Source organism: Hippoglossus hippoglossus, chromosome 22, assembly GCF_009819705.1.
Source record: "Hippoglossus hippoglossus isolate fHipHip1 chromosome 22, fHipHip1.pri, whole genome shotgun sequence".
Classification (NCBI taxonomy): domain Eukaryota; kingdom Metazoa; phylum Chordata; class Actinopteri; order Pleuronectiformes; family Pleuronectidae; genus Hippoglossus; species Hippoglossus hippoglossus.
Window position 1 is genome coordinate 22,870,685 of NC_047172.1, and position 17,784 is coordinate 22,888,468.

Sequence of the window (17,784 nt, forward strand, 5' to 3'; positions counted from 1 at the left end):
AACATCTTTATATAGCACCTTTAAAACTAAATTCTACATGCTGAACCTTTAAACAAGCATGGGATTAAACAATATAATGTTCATGGTGAGACAAAGACTAATTTGAGTAATTTGTAAAGTAAAGTCATTGTCAGTTCTAAAGTCTATTGTTTATTTTACAGGGCAAAGATACAATTACAAGCAAGTGCACCAGAGTTTGTTTGCAGCTAATTTACATCAAAATAATAATACTATTATTATTATTATTAGTCATAGTAGTAGTATAGCCACAACGGCACTACATAGAATGCACAATACCTCAAGGGCATTTGTGTGAACTACTTATTACATAAGGCACCACAATACATAAAGGTTCAGTAAATACAAGGCTGTCATTGGTGGTGACACTTGTGTAACTAAGTTAACTTTTTTTAACTAGTTTGCTAGTTTTAATAAAGGTGATAAAGTTTACCAAAGTAAAAAACATGTATTCAAAAACAACACCAAAGCTTCTACTGCTACACAGACCTTTAGTAAAGTGCATCTATGCATTGTTTTGAACTAATGAAAATTGCGTTTTAAATTGGGATTGGCATTAAAGTTTGGGATACACCTGATTATATCAAGCATAGGAGATACATTATGGGACTTATTAATCAATCTACGCATTTCAGATGATTTTTCATGGGTTCTGTCTTTGTTTGAAGTTAATTTGGCTTCTTTTAATACTAATCTATCAATAATAATAACCACTCCACCATGCAACGTTCACGCGCTACATTCCACGGATGTAGCAGCGGATTCGATTGGCTCGGAGGATCGCTGCATCCAATCAGCGTCGTTGTTTTATGTGAGTGTGGTATGCAGTCTCCTCCCCCCTGTCTGGAGTCGGAGGTGACAGTTTGAGAGGAGGAGCGGCAGGAAGAGCCCTGCTCCGCTGCTCCGACGCACCAGCAGTCAGCCTGTCACACACTTTCCAGAACAAAACCGGAGTTTCCAGCGGTTGGACTACAAAAACGAAACCGTATCCACGAGCTCCCGGTTGGATCCATCAGCGCAGGGAGGAGGTGGACGGCTCCGAAACACAGTGAGTGTCCCCGGGTTCTCGCTGCTGCTCTGAAGTGGCTTTGTTATCAACAGGTGCCGCAGGAAGCAGCCAGCTAGCTAGTTAGCTGCTAACGCTAGCCCGATAACATTCAGTACAACGAACCCACGCTTCTTGAATAAGTGTAGTCGTCTCTGTGTGTGTGTGTGGGGGGGGTGGCACTCCCTAACTTAATGTCAACGGTTTATACTAACCAGAGGCAGTTTGTCTTTACTGGTGGTTAAAGTAATTCGCTCCATGTCCAGCTACTTGTGGGGGAGTTTGATGGTGGAAGTGGCTCAACACAACACTCATTTCTCCCAGCGAGCCTTCCTCACCTGGCACGTAGCTCTCCCGCAGGCTGCCAAACACGAAGAGAGACTAAATAACTTTCAGAGATAGTATCAGCGATACGTGACGTGACGTCGGGCAATTGTTAATAATGGAAGAGTGTGTTTAGTTTGTGCTTTGTTGTCCGAGGTTTGTGTTTACCTCCAGTTGCGTTGGCTGATGTTGTAGGCTGCTATCATAGCACAGTCAAAATGTAAAGGTACGACTTTTTAAATGCAACACAAAGTGTTACAAAGTCGCCTCTGGTTAATCAAGGACGTGTGGAGTCGCTGCTGTGCACCTACAGTCAAAGTAAAGGAACAAGTGACTGCCATATTTCCCACATGTAGCCTCCTTATCTCTATCAGAGAACGGTATGTGTTGGGTTGTGCCAACATCACATTGCACAGATACTATTGAAACCAGCATGAGGGACCAAAGTAAGTTTACTTTGCATGATGTTCCTGCTTTAATTCTTTGTAAGTTTCCATGGGATTTCTTATCCTCACCTTGTTCTGCATTTTATGAGTTCAATATCTTGCAACACTGCTAGAGTTTGACACAGATGGTGACAGTTTTAAATCATCCCAGTGGTTCAGACGTGTTCAGTTTCTTAGATACAAACATTTCCAATATTTTGGCTAGGAGGCAAACAAGGAGTTTGAAGTTTGAAGAAATACAGACACAGAGGTGTAAAGACAGCATAGCAAGTGAAACACTTTACCTGAAGACTGTTATCAGTGACAAGGTGTAGTCCTCAATGACACTGGCAACGGAAATCACCCAATGGTAGTGAATGATTCTCTCTTTGCAGTGTCATGCTGTTTGCCTGGGGCTGTCAGCACAGGTTCAATGATACCACTGTGCTGCTTTGGCAGTTTATCTGTCACATCGTCATCATCGCTGATTCTTTTGTGTTGTAGATGATTCATTGGAACAGACACTTAATGACTAGTTAGACTCAGACAAGCACAACCATTGAAAACAAACTTGGCAGTGGAACAGTGCAAAATAGCTTTGAAATACAACTCTCATTTGTTGCATCCAGAATTGGTTGCTTTGCACATTTGATCTTATGCATAATTCAAAGAAGGGGGATACGTTTTTTTAATAAGTTTAAAGGTGGTTTCTTGCCAGGAGTGGGTGGTGGTTGTAATGGTTTAGCTTGCATGAGCTTCTGCCATCTTTGCATTTACAAGACAATATGTTATAATACAACCTCTGAGCAGTGCGACTTCTTCAGGGCGGATTGGATCTACAGTGACTTGCTATAAGAAATTGACAAGACATCCCTTGTAGCAGCAGGAACACTGCCGAACAAAACCTAGTTGTAAACAACAGAGTAAGAGAGTCTGCAACTATATGGCACAAGGAGGCATACCTTTTTTTGCCTTTGCAAAAAAAAACCCATTTAGAGTATGGCTAGGCAATAAAACAATATGATTAATTAATATATTTTATCAATAGCACTACAGCACAAATCCATTACATATCAATATAATGCTTATAACGTGTGGAAGCACATCGAGGAGTTATAAGACAATTTATCTCCCTCAAATTTGTAGAATGTTTTGCCGTTTGTCAAGTGTTTTCTAAAGAAAAGTTTAAAACCACAACCTTCCCTACCTTCACCCTGCAATGAGCTGCAGCATTTCCAAAGATACTGCACTAACAGGAGCTGCTTATTTTTGGTACAGCTCACTTCCACAGGTATTCCAAGTCCTGCAGTCAAAGTGATATCAACTGCATTTAAAAAAAGAAAAAAGGAATTCACAATGTCAAGGGGAAGTATTAAATTGCCTACAATCATCAGGTGTAATAGCAACATCTCTCATTGGTGGAGCTTGCTGCTACCATGGAAATGTTTACCACAACAGCTACGATCGGATCGTTCAGCGTTACTACGCTAGGTCACTGTACTATACACTATTTGAAACGCTATATACATGCGTTAAAGACAGAAACCACAATGTATTGCAACTTTACATTAACAACAAGAAGAAGCATGCTGGAGGTTGTTGGGAAGGGATTATTTGCAATGGTTTATGGGATGCATAGTTCCTTCACTCTTAAAAAAATATCAACATATTATTTTTTTATTGTTTTCCGATTTTCTTTGGTCCGAATCAAATGTTTTTCTGTCACGATTCATTTCTTAGCTAGTCCGCTTGGTTCCAGACTTAAAACTCTGAAACATTAATGGCGAAAATGACTGGGGAATTTACCTCTGGAACCAGAGCCGTTCAAGAAGTGTGCAGTCACCAAAATCCTTCATATCTAACTCACAAGGTATATTCCCTTCAGTTGTAGGTTGTGTTATCCGTCCAGCCACTTAACTACAGGTGCACGTTGTTCATTGGTCCACTACTTTATAGTTTACAGCACAGGACCATGTGTGATCATTCTGATCCTTTGAAACTCTGGGCTGACCTTCAGATAGGCTCTACAAGCAGGTATTAGGTCACATCACTATGGTTAAGAGGTCAATGCTGATTTTACGGACACACACGTACACACAGAGTGGGCTAGTGAAGCAGAGAGGTGAGGACGGACAAAATACAGAAGTCCTCTGTTCTCTGGAATGCTCTTTCGCTCACTCGCTCACTCTCATTTTCACTCTGACCTGATTGAGACCCATTGAGCTGCCAATCAACATGTGTCACCAAATCAGGGTCTCTTCCATCTTGGATCTGATGAGAATTCCTCTCTGGCCATGGCTAATTAACAGGCTTAATTCTAGTGTGCTGTTTGAACGTTTGCTAAGCAGTCTAATGTTGTCAGTCAGTGGAACCTGTCGCAGAAACAAGGGGCTGGTTGGCTATTGGTCAAATAACCCACTAACTTATAATCGCACCTGGCTTTTATCTGCATTGGGAATGGATACTTCCGGGTCAAATGACTCTGCAGTAGACCTAGGTTTTTGTCAGCTCCGGCTCTGACTGGCAGTGATGGAAACAAGACACTTGGGTTAATGGGCTAATTTGGAAAGACAACGAGGCAAGAGAGCACCTCAGTTTAAGATGCGTCAGTGATGTCGAACATGATGCAGCAGGAAAAAACAGAAAGGCAAACTCCTCCTATACTGGCAATGGGGAAAAGAGTCAACTGCTTTATTTTAGCGGCTTTAGTTGCCTTTAAATAACCCACTTATCCTTGTTATTTTTGGTGTTAGCCTGACTTTCAGTAGAGTTTATAGTAGAAGCTAAATGCTAAAGCAAACATAAACATTATTTGCATTGTTATTTTAATAGGAGTGTAACTGAACCGAAACGTTTCAGTACAGGCCTTTCAGTTCGGTATGTACGAGAACCGAACGAATGCAGCGAGTCCACGTGCCAAACTTATTTGTGTGCATACGGGTCTCAAATTCCGAGGGAAAACTTCAGCAAAGGACCGGATGTGCCGTAGGCTCGTGGTCATGGCGACTGACATTAGTGGGACAAGGAAAAAGAGAGTTCAGTGCAAACCCAGGTCCCCATGGCATCCAAGCACCGCTTGCAAATAATTCAGACCGTGTCAAAGCATTAACAACCACCATAGGGGTTTTTATAGTAGCAGATATGCAACCGCTCTCTGCGGTTCAAAACCCAGGCTTCAAATACACGCTGAAAGTAAATGAGCCCCGTTACGATGTTCCCTCTTGTCCACATTTCAGCCAGCCCTCTGTAAACCTCTGTCCTTGGCGTGAGAGTGTTCTCCACAGTGGGAAACATTGTAAGTGCCAGCATTGTCACCCTTTCTGCAAACAATGTGAAACCCCCCCCAACAAATCAGTTTAATGTTTTTCTTTTCCTTGTTTCCACTGTACCGGAAATGTAGCAAACTGTGACCTTAAAACCGAGGTATGTACCGAAACAAGATTTTTGTGTAAAGTTACACACCTATATTTTAAACATCCTTACGAAAGTTCATGCAGTCAGATTAACGCAGACATGTACCACTACCCGGATTTTTCTAAAGGGTGTGGTCAACAAATATTCTTTACAAATCTGTCTTACTATTTCATAAATATGTTTCTACTACTGCCTATTGAAGCATTTCTTCATATTTGAAAACGTTCCTAGTTTAAATCGATCAAATCTTTTATATATTCGATGACAGATTGTTGAAATATCTCATGTCTGTTCATGTTAAATAATTCAGTACATCATAACTGACAAACATGATTTTAAGTTCCTACATCCCCCCTCGCCCTCATTTTCGCTCTGAATCCCTTAGTCTGGTACAAGGTGGTACAGCCCTTTTTAAGTGTGTGTGTACTGTTAAACACAAGATAAGATTGAGCTCTGCTTCTGCTCCCAGTGACACACACACACACACACACACACACACACACACACACACACACACACACACACACACACACACACACACACACACACACACGCACACAGAGACTTGGTGCTTTACTCACTCTCTGTCAGCTGTCTGCAGTTTAAGTTATTTCCACATCGTATTTTACATGTTGTGGATACAATTGTTGGCCTGGGAATCTTTAGGCTCCTCACGATTCCATTCGATTCCAATTCAGAGGGTTACGATTCAACTATAAAACAATTATCGATGCATCTGGATTCATCAAATAATTTTATACATGATTCATTTTTTTTTATCACTGTGACTACTAGAGGTGTGCATCTTCACTAGTCTCATGATTTGTGCTTTAAAAAAGTATTTTAGACGGTTACTGTTATTACAAGTGTGCTGTAATTTACAAAATAAGGTTTTCAATTAGGGCTGGGCGATATGGAAATGAATCTTATCTAATAGTTTTTTTCATATAAGTCACTATCGATATATACTGTATATCACAATATAACTCATATCAGCGCCACTGCACCGAGGTGCATTACTCTGTGCAGGTCAACAAATGACTCTGCTTCTCTGATGTTTTCTAATCACTCACAGAGGAACTGATCTCTATAAAAAAACCTCCTGAATTAATATTTATGTTACTGGATAAACGTGGCGGCATTTATTCTGCAACAATTAAGTTGAAACACAGCGTTGTGTCATAATCTGCGGGAAGAACTTCTGTCTACAGAAGTGTGCGTGTGTGTGCTCGTCTCTGTCCCTCTTCACACAAACTGACCACATGTATTTAGTTATTTATCGATGGTGTCGAATCATGACTCCTTAGATGTCCTGTCTGTGCGCGTCACATTACGTCTCGTGTTGTGTAGCAGGTTTAAGCATGTGTCTCATGAACTCTGAGTAAATCAAAGAAACACAGACTAAACATCAGTACTTTAACGTGTCCTAATAACTTGTGATCAGTGATGGTGTTTATTGTTAAAGTGTAAAGTGAGCGCAAGTCAGAGTGGGAGTGAGGAGGAAGCAGACTCCGACAGAGACCCTGACACATACAGGACGAGCAGACAATTATGAGCATCTGTCCTGATCCTGGAGCAGCGGTGGTTATAATTATTCAGAGCCCAGGTCCGAGTCACAATGCATCTAAGAAACGTCCACAGCTCTAGTGCTCAGCAATGTGCAGGAGACGTGGAGGGACTAGTATAATCTCTCCACCTGATGTTTAGATTTTTTTATTCAATCAGTATACTGGTTTGACAGGGAAGCTGTGCGCAAACAGGAATATAATATTCATTTAGTGAGCTCAAGCTCCCTTTGATGTCCATGTGTGCACGTGCCAGCCTGCCATAACCGCTCTTTCTGTATCTTCTAAATAAAGAGAGCCAGCCATGCTGCTGTCTTTCCACAACCAATTCACGGTCTGTAGTGTGGCTGTGTGCCCTGAGGACAGTTCAAGGTTTGTGGGCTATTTGCATAATTCGTAAATATTTAGCTTTACCTTTGACGAGACATTTGCATTTGCCATTTACATTTAGATATAACAGTCGCATATATTCAACATTCATAGTTAACATTTACATATAGATACGAAATTTAACATTCAACTTATATATGACACAAATTTCTGTCCTAAATGTGAAGAAAGTGAGCTAAATATTTGAAGTATATCAGCGAATATATCATATCAATGAATTTTTACATTTGGCACCCCATAAGCGCGCGCGCGCACACGCACACACACACACACACACACACACACAGAGGTTCTTCCAGCAGATTGTGACAGCAGTGTTTTAACTTCATTGTTGCAGAAGAAGCGATGCCCCGTTTATCCATGAACATAAATATGAATTCAGCATTATAAAGATCAGTTCTACGTGTGAGTGATTAGAAAACATCAGAGGAGCAGAGTCACTTGTTGACCTGCACAGAGTAATGCACCTCAGTGCAGCGCCCCTATTATGATTTTTATTGTGATATATATCGATATAGACTGATATGAAAAAATTATTGTGATAAGATTTTTTTCCATATCGCCCAGCCCTACCTACCACATGTATTTAGTTATTAATGGATGGTGTCGGGTTATGAATCTGGATCATTCCGGTGACTTACACACTGACGTCCTGACACATCTTGTGTTGTAGAGAGGAAATACATGCACATTAGCATTTCATGTAGAAATTAGATGTGGAGACATGCAGGTGATGAAAAATACTAATTTATGTCACTTTGTTTGTCTGTATTTCCTGCCTAGTTTTTACAATGTATTTTGAAGGTACAATGAAAGCTAGCATTATCAGTCTCTACAATGTTTTGTACTTTTCATAATAACAATTCATACATGAGGCTTACCTTCATCCTCAGTGGAATCACTGACTTCACCGGGCAGGCAGGCAGGCGCTGAACATACTGAAGTTTAGTCTAAATGAATGTGTACCTGCCACACTCACCAGCTAACAGAGCTACTCCGGCTGCAGGTTTTCTCTTTCAGCTGCAGCTCGAACAAAGCTCTGGTGACCTTATCTTCCACATGCTATTGAGTCTCATTCCACTGTTCTCAGATTGGCTGTGCTACAGTCGTGCTAACATATAGATATCAATACCCCTGTTGATAGCAAGAGCACAGCATGGTGACATTCCTGAGTTTGGTTCCTATGGTTGTCCTTGGATGCAGGCCTATAGAGAATGTGGACACAAAGCTTACCACCTTAACAGGTTGTAGAACTCCTAAAGATGACATCATCTGGCAATGAAAGTGTTGCAGCTAGAGGCAGAGTCTATGTGCATATGGGGAAGGCAGAGGAATGTTTAATGGCATTAATATACATACATGTATGTTCCTACTGCTACTGAACGTTTGCCAGAACTTGCACCTGCATGTGCCGTTGGACAAAGAAGGTTTTGTTTTTCGCCCCCTCAGAAGAAGCAAGTTGCTGCTTTTCATTGTTGCACTGCATAAATAAACAAGAACTACGCTGAGATAATCCCACTGTAAACATCAGACCTTCAGTTTACACCTCAGTCCTGCTTTATACTCAGTTTCACCTGACACCGTAAGGAGGAAATCGAATCCTCTTTGAGGAAATAATAGGTCTATCACGTAACATGTTGCTGCATGAACTTAATTGTCTAATCTGTGTTTTTATTTTTTGTCTCTACATGTTAATTTTAATCGAACATGGAAATTTGTCAATTAAAACACATTTTGAAATTAGCTATCACCTAAAGTTTGCTCAGACTGCAGGAATTCAGGAACCTCGGTTGGTGTTGATGTTCAGCCCGGATCGTCTGGTAGTTTGAGGGTTAAAGAGCCTTTCTTACACCTCATCAGGGCCGCTCAGCAAAATTATCAAACATGTTTAATATTTAGGATGTAGAGTCAGGACGATTACATCAGTACTTTCCAATTGGAACCAGAGAGACCACGGGTCAAGCTGCTGAAATGGCAACCACCTATACCAGGTGTCTTGTTGACATATATTAAACGGAAAATTGTAATCTCTCCTCTTGCTGAAGAATAGACGTGTTGTGTTGACCACATCTCCCCAACCATTATTTCATCCAAACTAATTTCTTCTGCTTTGTTTTATAACACTGCAAAGCATTATTACAGATAGAGCCATAGTGTTTTTTCAACATCGTCTTCCTCCCAGTGAGATTCTCCTAGAGTGCAACCCAATTTCAGCCAGGATGTTAAAACTGCTGTAGTATCAGCCCAGCTTTTAGCGAACGCTGCACATTTTTTGGGAGAGTATACTTCCTGTACGATGTTGTAGTGAGATTTTAAATCTGGCGTTGCTGATGCTTTGTTTTGTCTGGAGTGGTATTGTCATGCTTCCTCTTCCTCACACATAAAGCCCCTGAGGCTCACAAGTATGTTTTAATTACTTTCACAGCTCTCAATGGGCAATTGTTTTCTTGCATTACACAATAACAGTGCATGATGAAGTGCTGTATACCATTAGTTATGCGTCCCCACACATTGTTTTCCTGTTCAACTCAAGAAGCTCATGTAATATTGTGCAGGATGAAGAAGCTGTTGACTGTAGCTATCAGCTTTTCCTTCAAGTACTTGGAGAACTACTTCACTCGTATTTGTGCGGAGCAGAAAAAAACTCTTTTTTTGAACAGCTCTTCTCTCCCTTGTGTTGTGCTGCTAAGCATCCTTGCCTGCAAATAATATTTGTGGTGTGTGTTTATACTTAAATGACCCAGAATTAATTCAAAGAAAAACTATAAATGCAATAGCTGAGAACTAATTCATAAGCATTGACACTCTTAAAAATAATTGAGTTGGTTGTGAGTTGTCTGTGATGAAAGAAACTGTGAAGAGTGGTGAATTGCTTTTTTACGTAGCTCAACACGGTGTCAGTTTCATTACATTATTTTATTATAGATGGAGGCTGAAGTAAAATGAATCTATGATTGAGCAGGCTGATAGCTGATTGAGATGAACTATAGATAAACGATGAACTATTTTGAAGGAGTAAAAACTGCTTCACCAGTGATATAGTCATGTTCCCAACCCTTCATTTGAAGGGCTTTTTGCTTCCCATAGCTTTGCCTTGAACTGTTAACTCAGCAAGACACGCATGCATACCCACATTCATGCATTCACACCAGGGGGTAAGCTATAGCGACAGATGGTGTTGTCTATGTGTTTGTGTGTTGGGGGTTCCTTGTTTTAGTTTATAGCTTATCAATCCTGAGTGTGTTTCTTGTACAACAGTACACAGTTCAGTAGGTCAGCAAATAAAGTCTTATTTGACCAAGTCACTGGTCTAACGGCAGGATCCAGTTTGAAACAGCTGCAAGTCTTCATCAGCTACAGGGGTTTTACAAATCAAACCCCCACGTCATCCCCTCTACTGCATCTGCAGATCATTCAGTCAGAAACACTGATATTCAAACCCAGCTTTCAGTAAGAATGTATGGATCATTACATAAAGGAGGTCATGGTCTATTTCTGCTAGCTTTCCACATCAATAGAACAACAGTATTTTAATGAGCGAGCCTCAGAGTAGGAGAAAAGTAATCCATTCAGTCAAGACACCTGCTTGGAAGCAGCTTTATTTACATCTTCTGACAGTGCTACTCTTGACCTCTCTCAATGAGTTTACATGGATACCCAATTAAGCCAATAGAATAAGACGCATTTAAACAGATTAAGGTTAAAGTTAAGTTCTGATTAACTTAACCTTAATTGAATAAGGTTGTGGAATATTATGACTTTAGTAACATTGTAGACATGTATATATCTTGATCGCATTATACCATTTTAAATTTCCACAGCATTTTGCAACATTGACATACAGCAGTTACCAACTGCTTGATGCAATTTGACCTGGGTGGAAACAAGATGGAAAAATCAAAAGCAGTTGCCGCTTAGAAAGAAAACACCCAAAACGGTATATGGTAGCATCATACCTTAAACAATTTCAGGGTGGGGTCTTAAAACTGGCTGAATAACACCAGTAATGATGTGAGTCATAATCGGTCTACACTCTAACATGAACATGGGAATAAGAATTTAATATTTTTTAGCAACTCATGTAAACACAATAATCAAAATAATGTCTTATTCAGAATACCTTCAATGGCGCGAATATTAGTGTCCATGTAGTCAATGTTCAAATTTAACGTTCTGACTCACCTGCCAAAGTTGTAGAGTTAGAGAAGTGCTGAGATGGTTGGTTTTAAAAGCCAACGTGATCAATACATGTCTTGTATTGAAAAAATAAGGTTTAATAGTTTTATAATGAATTCTGCACTTATATGCAACCAATCATATTGTTTGCTTTTAATAATATGCCACATTTTATCAGAGCAAAATGGGGTAAGTGATTAAAAACATGAATTTAGAAGGCAGCTGAAGTTTTCTTCTGTTTTTTTTGTTTTAATCATATTTTAAATGCTGTTCTTTTAACTATTTCTTTTGTATTTCATTTTGTACTTTTACTTCCCATGCTGAGGTGATAGACACTGCAGTTAAAGTCAGTGTACCATGTTGTAGTTGTGTGGAGGTTTTGTCAGTTTTTGTGTGTGATACTCTGATTACTGTCTGGAAGACTGATTGAGTCTCCTCAGTCATGATAGACCAAAAAAAACCCTTCTCTGTAAGGCTCTCTGAATGACTTTCAACAACCTCCTCGTAGTGGTGTCAGCTTGATGTTTGATGTTGTAGGGAGATTTACTCTCCAGTGGAGCTGCATGTATCCTCCTGCACTTCCCTCCTCTCTGATGTCTGAGCCTCAGACACTGTCTACTCTTACTGCAGAGCTGTTATCACTATTATCACTGTCTCGAGACCTTATCAGGTGCTTTTTTTACTTCCACTGTTGCTCAGTCCTGTTTCCATTGACATTCTTTTTAGGTCATACTTGTTTTGACTCAAGCTAAAAATGTTTTATGTTTTGAGGTCTGCTAAACTTGAAATTCCCAGACAGATGAGTGCAAAGTGTTTCTACGGCGACATATTTTTTTTTCATCTTTATTTTGTTGATATGTATAAAACTAGCAATAACATTTAATAAACCTTCACTGGGTGTAATCATAATGCATATAAAAAATGCTATTCCATCCAACACAACTAACTACAGCACACCCTCTTAAAATATCGCTTGGACCACAAACAGGGTAGAGACTGAAAGTTTGCACACCAGTTCATTGTGTTGACAAAACAACAGCCTGTCTGCACACAGCAGACTAGCTAGCGTTAACCCCCCGGAAGAGGCAGGCTGCCAGAGATAGTAACGTGTCAACAAACTTAAACTGAGAGCTGGAAACAGTGAGCACATTCTCTTTGTAGAAATGAGATATCTCTGCTATGAGATAACATCATCAACGTACCATCATGATAGTCCTATAAAGTGTGCAGGGCCTGTATAGACAAATTATTGCAGCAAAGTGTATGAGACTCATGACTCAAGGTGTCTCATGTAGCCAGCTATCATCAACATTAGTGTTTAACCTCAACTAACCCTTTGGTGCATGTTAAGAACTGGATTCCACAAAGTATCAACAACTTCTGCCTACACACAACATATAGCACTGATGTACACACTGTAATTACAGAGAAAAGACCAAAATGCAAAGATAGAATTAGGGATTTGTTTCGACTTTGGTTTCAATTGCAAATCTATGGGTTCTCACATTGTTGTGTTAACCAGTGAATTGTATGTCATTGGTTGCCTTGTATGTTTGGTTCAGAATATGGCAGCTGTCATTGTCTTTGGTCACCAGAGCAGTAAACCAGCTATCAGTGTATATACGTCTGTGTGACCACATTTGTCAACTTTCAGCTGCAGATTCCAAAATTGTACAATGATTTTGTTATTAACCATTTTTATGCTTTTATACTTTAAAGTATTGATGTTCTGCTCCAATAGACTGAACTGTTGCTACTGAACCCTCAGGTCATGATTGGACCAAAAAGAGTCATTTGACACATGAAGTTGGAAGACAGTAAAATAAGGTATTGTGTAAATATCTCAATTAAACTTTAAACAGAATAATAATTTTGTTATTTACATGTGTTATAGTAAGCCCGGGCAATATGACTTCAATCAATACTTTAACCTCAATTACAATTAAGGAACAATCACTTTTTTGCCTCTGCAGTGGGGACACAGGGTTGGGTTATCGTGGTTCCGTCATCCTGATCATGGACGTTTGTATAATATTTTTAGTCCAAATTTTACCAACATTACAACCCTACTGGTTCTAAATGTTCTTCTTAGAAACCTTCTGGACAAATACAGTTGAAATTTATCCTAGTCAATCAATAAAACATGTACTGTTGTGTGACTACTTTTAGAGTGCCATTAATCTATTTTGTCCCTGTGTTAAATAATAATGCACTGTTGTTCCCAAGATTTCGAGACTTCAAGGGGATCAGTGCAAATATATTGAGATCATGCAACACACATACACACACTCCCTTCCCCCATCTATGGAATTTTGTTCTCAGGACTGCCTGGCATTCCTCACTGCTGCATCATGAGACCTCTGCTCTCTCTCTCGCTCTCTGTCCCTCTCTCTGCCTCTTTCTGTCGCTGTGTGATAGTGTGTATGTGTGTGTTTACTGCCCTGCTGGTAAGAGATAGCTGTTATAGTGTCACTCAAAGATGAGGCCTCCATCCATCTCTCACGTGTTTATTTTTACCTCCTCTCTCTCTCTCTCCATGTTTACCTTGATTCCCCTCTGCTCCCACTGTGTGTGTGTGTGTGTGTGTGTGTGTGTGTGTGTGTGTGTGTGTGTGTGTGTGTGTGTGTGTGTGTGTGTGTGTGTGTGTGTGTGTGTGTGTGTGTGTGTGTGTGTGTGTGTGTGTGTGTGTGTGTGTGTGTGTGTGTGTGTGTCCCCCCTGCTGGCAAGAGATAGTTGTTATTGTGACACTCAAAGATAAGGCTGCCATCCATCTCTCTTCTTATCTCTCCAGTCATTTATACCTTGCTTGCCCTCTGTTGTCTGTCCCAACATTTTATCATCCATCCACTCTTCCCTCCCACTAACTCTGTTCATCGTGGGTGTGTGGGGTGGGACCACCCAGCAGTTGACAAAGCTGTTGTCATGGTTATCAGGAGAGTGGGGGTTCTCATGACATTGTTGTCTCAGAAGTAATGAAGATAGAAACCAGTAGAGAGCAGAACAGGGACCATATTCAGGTCCCCAGACTAACTTTTTACTTTGGTTGCACCTGTGGTCCAACTTTTTCATTTGGGTGCATCCCATCATTGCGCTTTTTTCGCTGACCTCTTGCATTCTTAAAAAACATTTCAAACCACTTGTATAATGATAATTATTATAGCATAATCATGCAGGTCCACCTTTTCGTAGAGCAATGGACTTTTAATTCTTAAGAATATTCAGTCTGATATTTGAATTATACATTTTATATTATAATATAATAGTGCGTGTGTGCGTGCGTGCGTGCACACAAATTCTCGCTCGCTCCTGGTATTTCACTCGATGTCCTATACATTGATGATTTAAAAAATAAAAACATGGGGCATATTTGCAAGTCGCAGTGGTGCGCCTAGTTGTAAAATTTAGTCGCACTGTCTCAAAAATAGTCGCAAAATAAGACTATGGTTACAGTCTGGAGCCCTAAGCTTATGTTGTTCTTTTTAAGGAGTCCGTCAGTGTACCAGTTCATCATATAGTAATCTAACCAGTCCTCAACACAGATAACACCTGGCTCGTTCCACCCTTTGCTCTAGAAAACACAAGTTCTTCATAGAACTGATTCCCCAAGATGTTGAAAACTTTCCTTTTATTTTAATAACTGCATCACATCATTTCTACTCCATGTTCAAGCTGCCAATCATCTGTTCTACCACATCACACTCACATCTGGTGGCTGTTGAGGCCACTGAAGTTCACTGAACTCACAATCATGTTCATTAAGCCTGTTTGAGACTTGTACTTTAGCTACTTTCAGACATGCAGACATTCATAAAACATTTCTTATTTTTGTTTCAATTGTTTTCCTTTTTATTTCTGTCCTCAAATAATAAGTGGAAGAGGAAAGGAGAAAACTCAAAGGTGTGTTTGAAATGTTTGATGGCGTTTTTCTTATGTGAAAGGAACAAATGTTTTCATGTCTGAAAACACCTTTTTTGCAATGGAGCATTATCCTGCAGGAGATGGTAAACTGTGGCCATAAAGGGATGAACACGGTTAGCAACCATACTCCTGATTACATGATTGATTGCTATTAAGGCTAAAAGTTGGTCAAGAAAACATTTCCCATATCATTACCCCACCACCAGGGGGTTGGCTCCATGGATTCATGCTGTTGACTCCAGATTTTGACTCTGCAATCTGCAGCCTCAGTACAAATCCAGATTCACCAGACCAGGCTTAGTTTTTCCATCTTTAACTGTCCATAGTTGGTGAATCTGTGTTACTGCAGTCTCACATTTCTCTTGTCTGACAGGAGTGAAACCTGACCTACTCTCTGTTTTTCTAGACCAGGGGTCGGCAACCTTTACTAGAAAATGAGCCATTTTGCCCCCTCTTCCACCAAGTAAAATTCACCTGGAGCCACAGAACATATTTGATAACACAGCTTATGAAGTTGTATATATCTCAGTGTTGTGCCAGTTCCCACTTGTTCAAAGTTCAGTTCATGCAGATGAAAATGAACTAGTTCAAAGTTAAGTGCCCCGGGGGCCCTGTGTGTGTGCACGCTTTCTGGGAGCACACACACACACGCACGTTTTCTCTCGCTCCTGGTATTTCACATGATGGCCTGATACGATCATGATTTAAAAATATCCCATTATCTACGCACAGGTACTGGACAACCAAGACGACAGAAAGCAATGGTTGCAAACAACATTTACCCCATAAGTTTAGTTTTTGGTGCTATCGAAAAACCAAAACACTACACCGAGTTTCTTTTCAGGGATGCATGATAATATCGGCACGTCATCAGTATCGGCCGACAAAGATTTTAATATGACATATCGGCAACGAACCGAAATGAACATCTGTCAATATGACATACCGATAAGGTGACTCTTGGAGTGAGACAAGATAAGTCCGTTTTTTTAGGCTTTACGTGTCATCACGTTGGTGAGTTTAAAAGAGGGATAAACATGTCTGAGATGTGTTTTTTGTCAGAAACGGATAGCAAAGTTGCTATTTGCAATGTTTGCTCGACTTCAGTCTTGCGAGGAGGACAAAAGTTGCATTCCTTCAATACGACATTCCTTTTAATTCTCATCTCAAAGGGATAGTTCACCGAAAAGTTTAAATTCACTCATTATCTACTCACCAATATGCCGATGGAGGGGTGGGTTTAATGTTTGAGTCCACAAAACACTCTCGGAGGTGGTAAGCAGCTTTGCAGAGGAATCCAATACAATTGAAGTCAATTATGACTTCTTCAGATGTAATAAAACAGAAAAAACATAACATGCCTCCAAACTGCTCGTGTGGTCTGCAAGCCCCAACATTCATATTCACCTTGAAACAGTGTCATTTATACCATGTTTTTAGCCTAAATGTCCTCTGATATCCTCCTCAGAGGTGCGTTCAAGTGCGCTCAGAACCAAAACTTTTTTCTTTAAAAAAAGCACTAAATGATGGTCAACTGTTGACAGTTTACAGTATACTTATATACTTTATTTAAATATAAATAAGTCCCTCAACAAATTAATGTATTTTTTTTTAAACTTTTTTAATCAATCAGCATTGTGATTCACTCTGGTAGGTACCGGCTATGTAGGAATTATGTAGGATTTAGGTATCCATTCCTACTCCGACATTAAATCTGAGAAGTTTGGAAATGCTGCTGGTCCCGTTTTACTTATAAAACTTTGAGGCTGCTTTAAGTCTGGACAAGCAAAAACAGAAGTTTTGAAGCGATGACATAGACAGAGACACACACAACCACTTGCTTATTTGTTCTTTTCCGTCACGATGTAGCCTTCTCTGTATCGTCAGGCTCCTATCACATGAACCCTTTCCTAAAGAAAACAACAGACATCAGCCTCGGCTACCAGTTTAGAAGGCAACATGGACAATCAATTACAAGAGCTGCTGAATCTGCTGTCTTTGCTAAAAGCTGTTGCGCAGTTAAATTCAGCTTTTTACAATGCTACAACTGCTTACATGTTTAGGGTACAAGCAATTTCTGTGTACAACGGCACACAGTCAAGTCGGGGTCTCAGGCTACACACAAACCGCTTTCGTTTTAACTTCTGCAAAAGAATTTGCTACCAGCTTAAGAAGTGTGCTGTGGTTGTGTAAAACAACTGCTGACAAAGCAGATGTTAATATCACTTGCTGTCCTCAACTTGAGTAAGTTGTTACCTTAACTTAACCTGATTCCCTGTCTCTACTTCGGCCTCTGCTCTGCTGTCGTGTGTGTGTGCGTGCGTGCGTTTGTGTGTAACAGGAGCTGAGCCCCACCTCAAACAGGCAGTGTACAGAACAGAGAAGATAGTGTGACCATAAGTGAAAGCAAAAAGCAGTAGACAGAGGGCTTTGAAAAAGGCAATTGTTAATGTTCTAAACTTGTTAAACCAGAACTGTAATCTTGCATAATACTTTTGGCAAACTCTAG

At 40.1% G+C, this 17,784-nt stretch overlaps 1 protein-coding gene across 1 annotated transcript in view; it reads left to right on the top strand.

Moving 5' to 3' along the window:
* Positions 1-865: 865 nt before the first annotated feature.
* Positions 866-17,784, top strand: part of mpp5a (membrane protein, palmitoylated 5a (MAGUK p55 subfamily member 5)) — a 35,706-nt gene continuing 18,787 nt past the window's right edge. The window contains exon 1 of the mRNA XM_034576580.1: positions 866-1,066. The gene's annotated coding sequence lies outside the window, so the exon portion shown is untranslated. The remainder of the gene's footprint in view (positions 1,067-17,784) is intronic.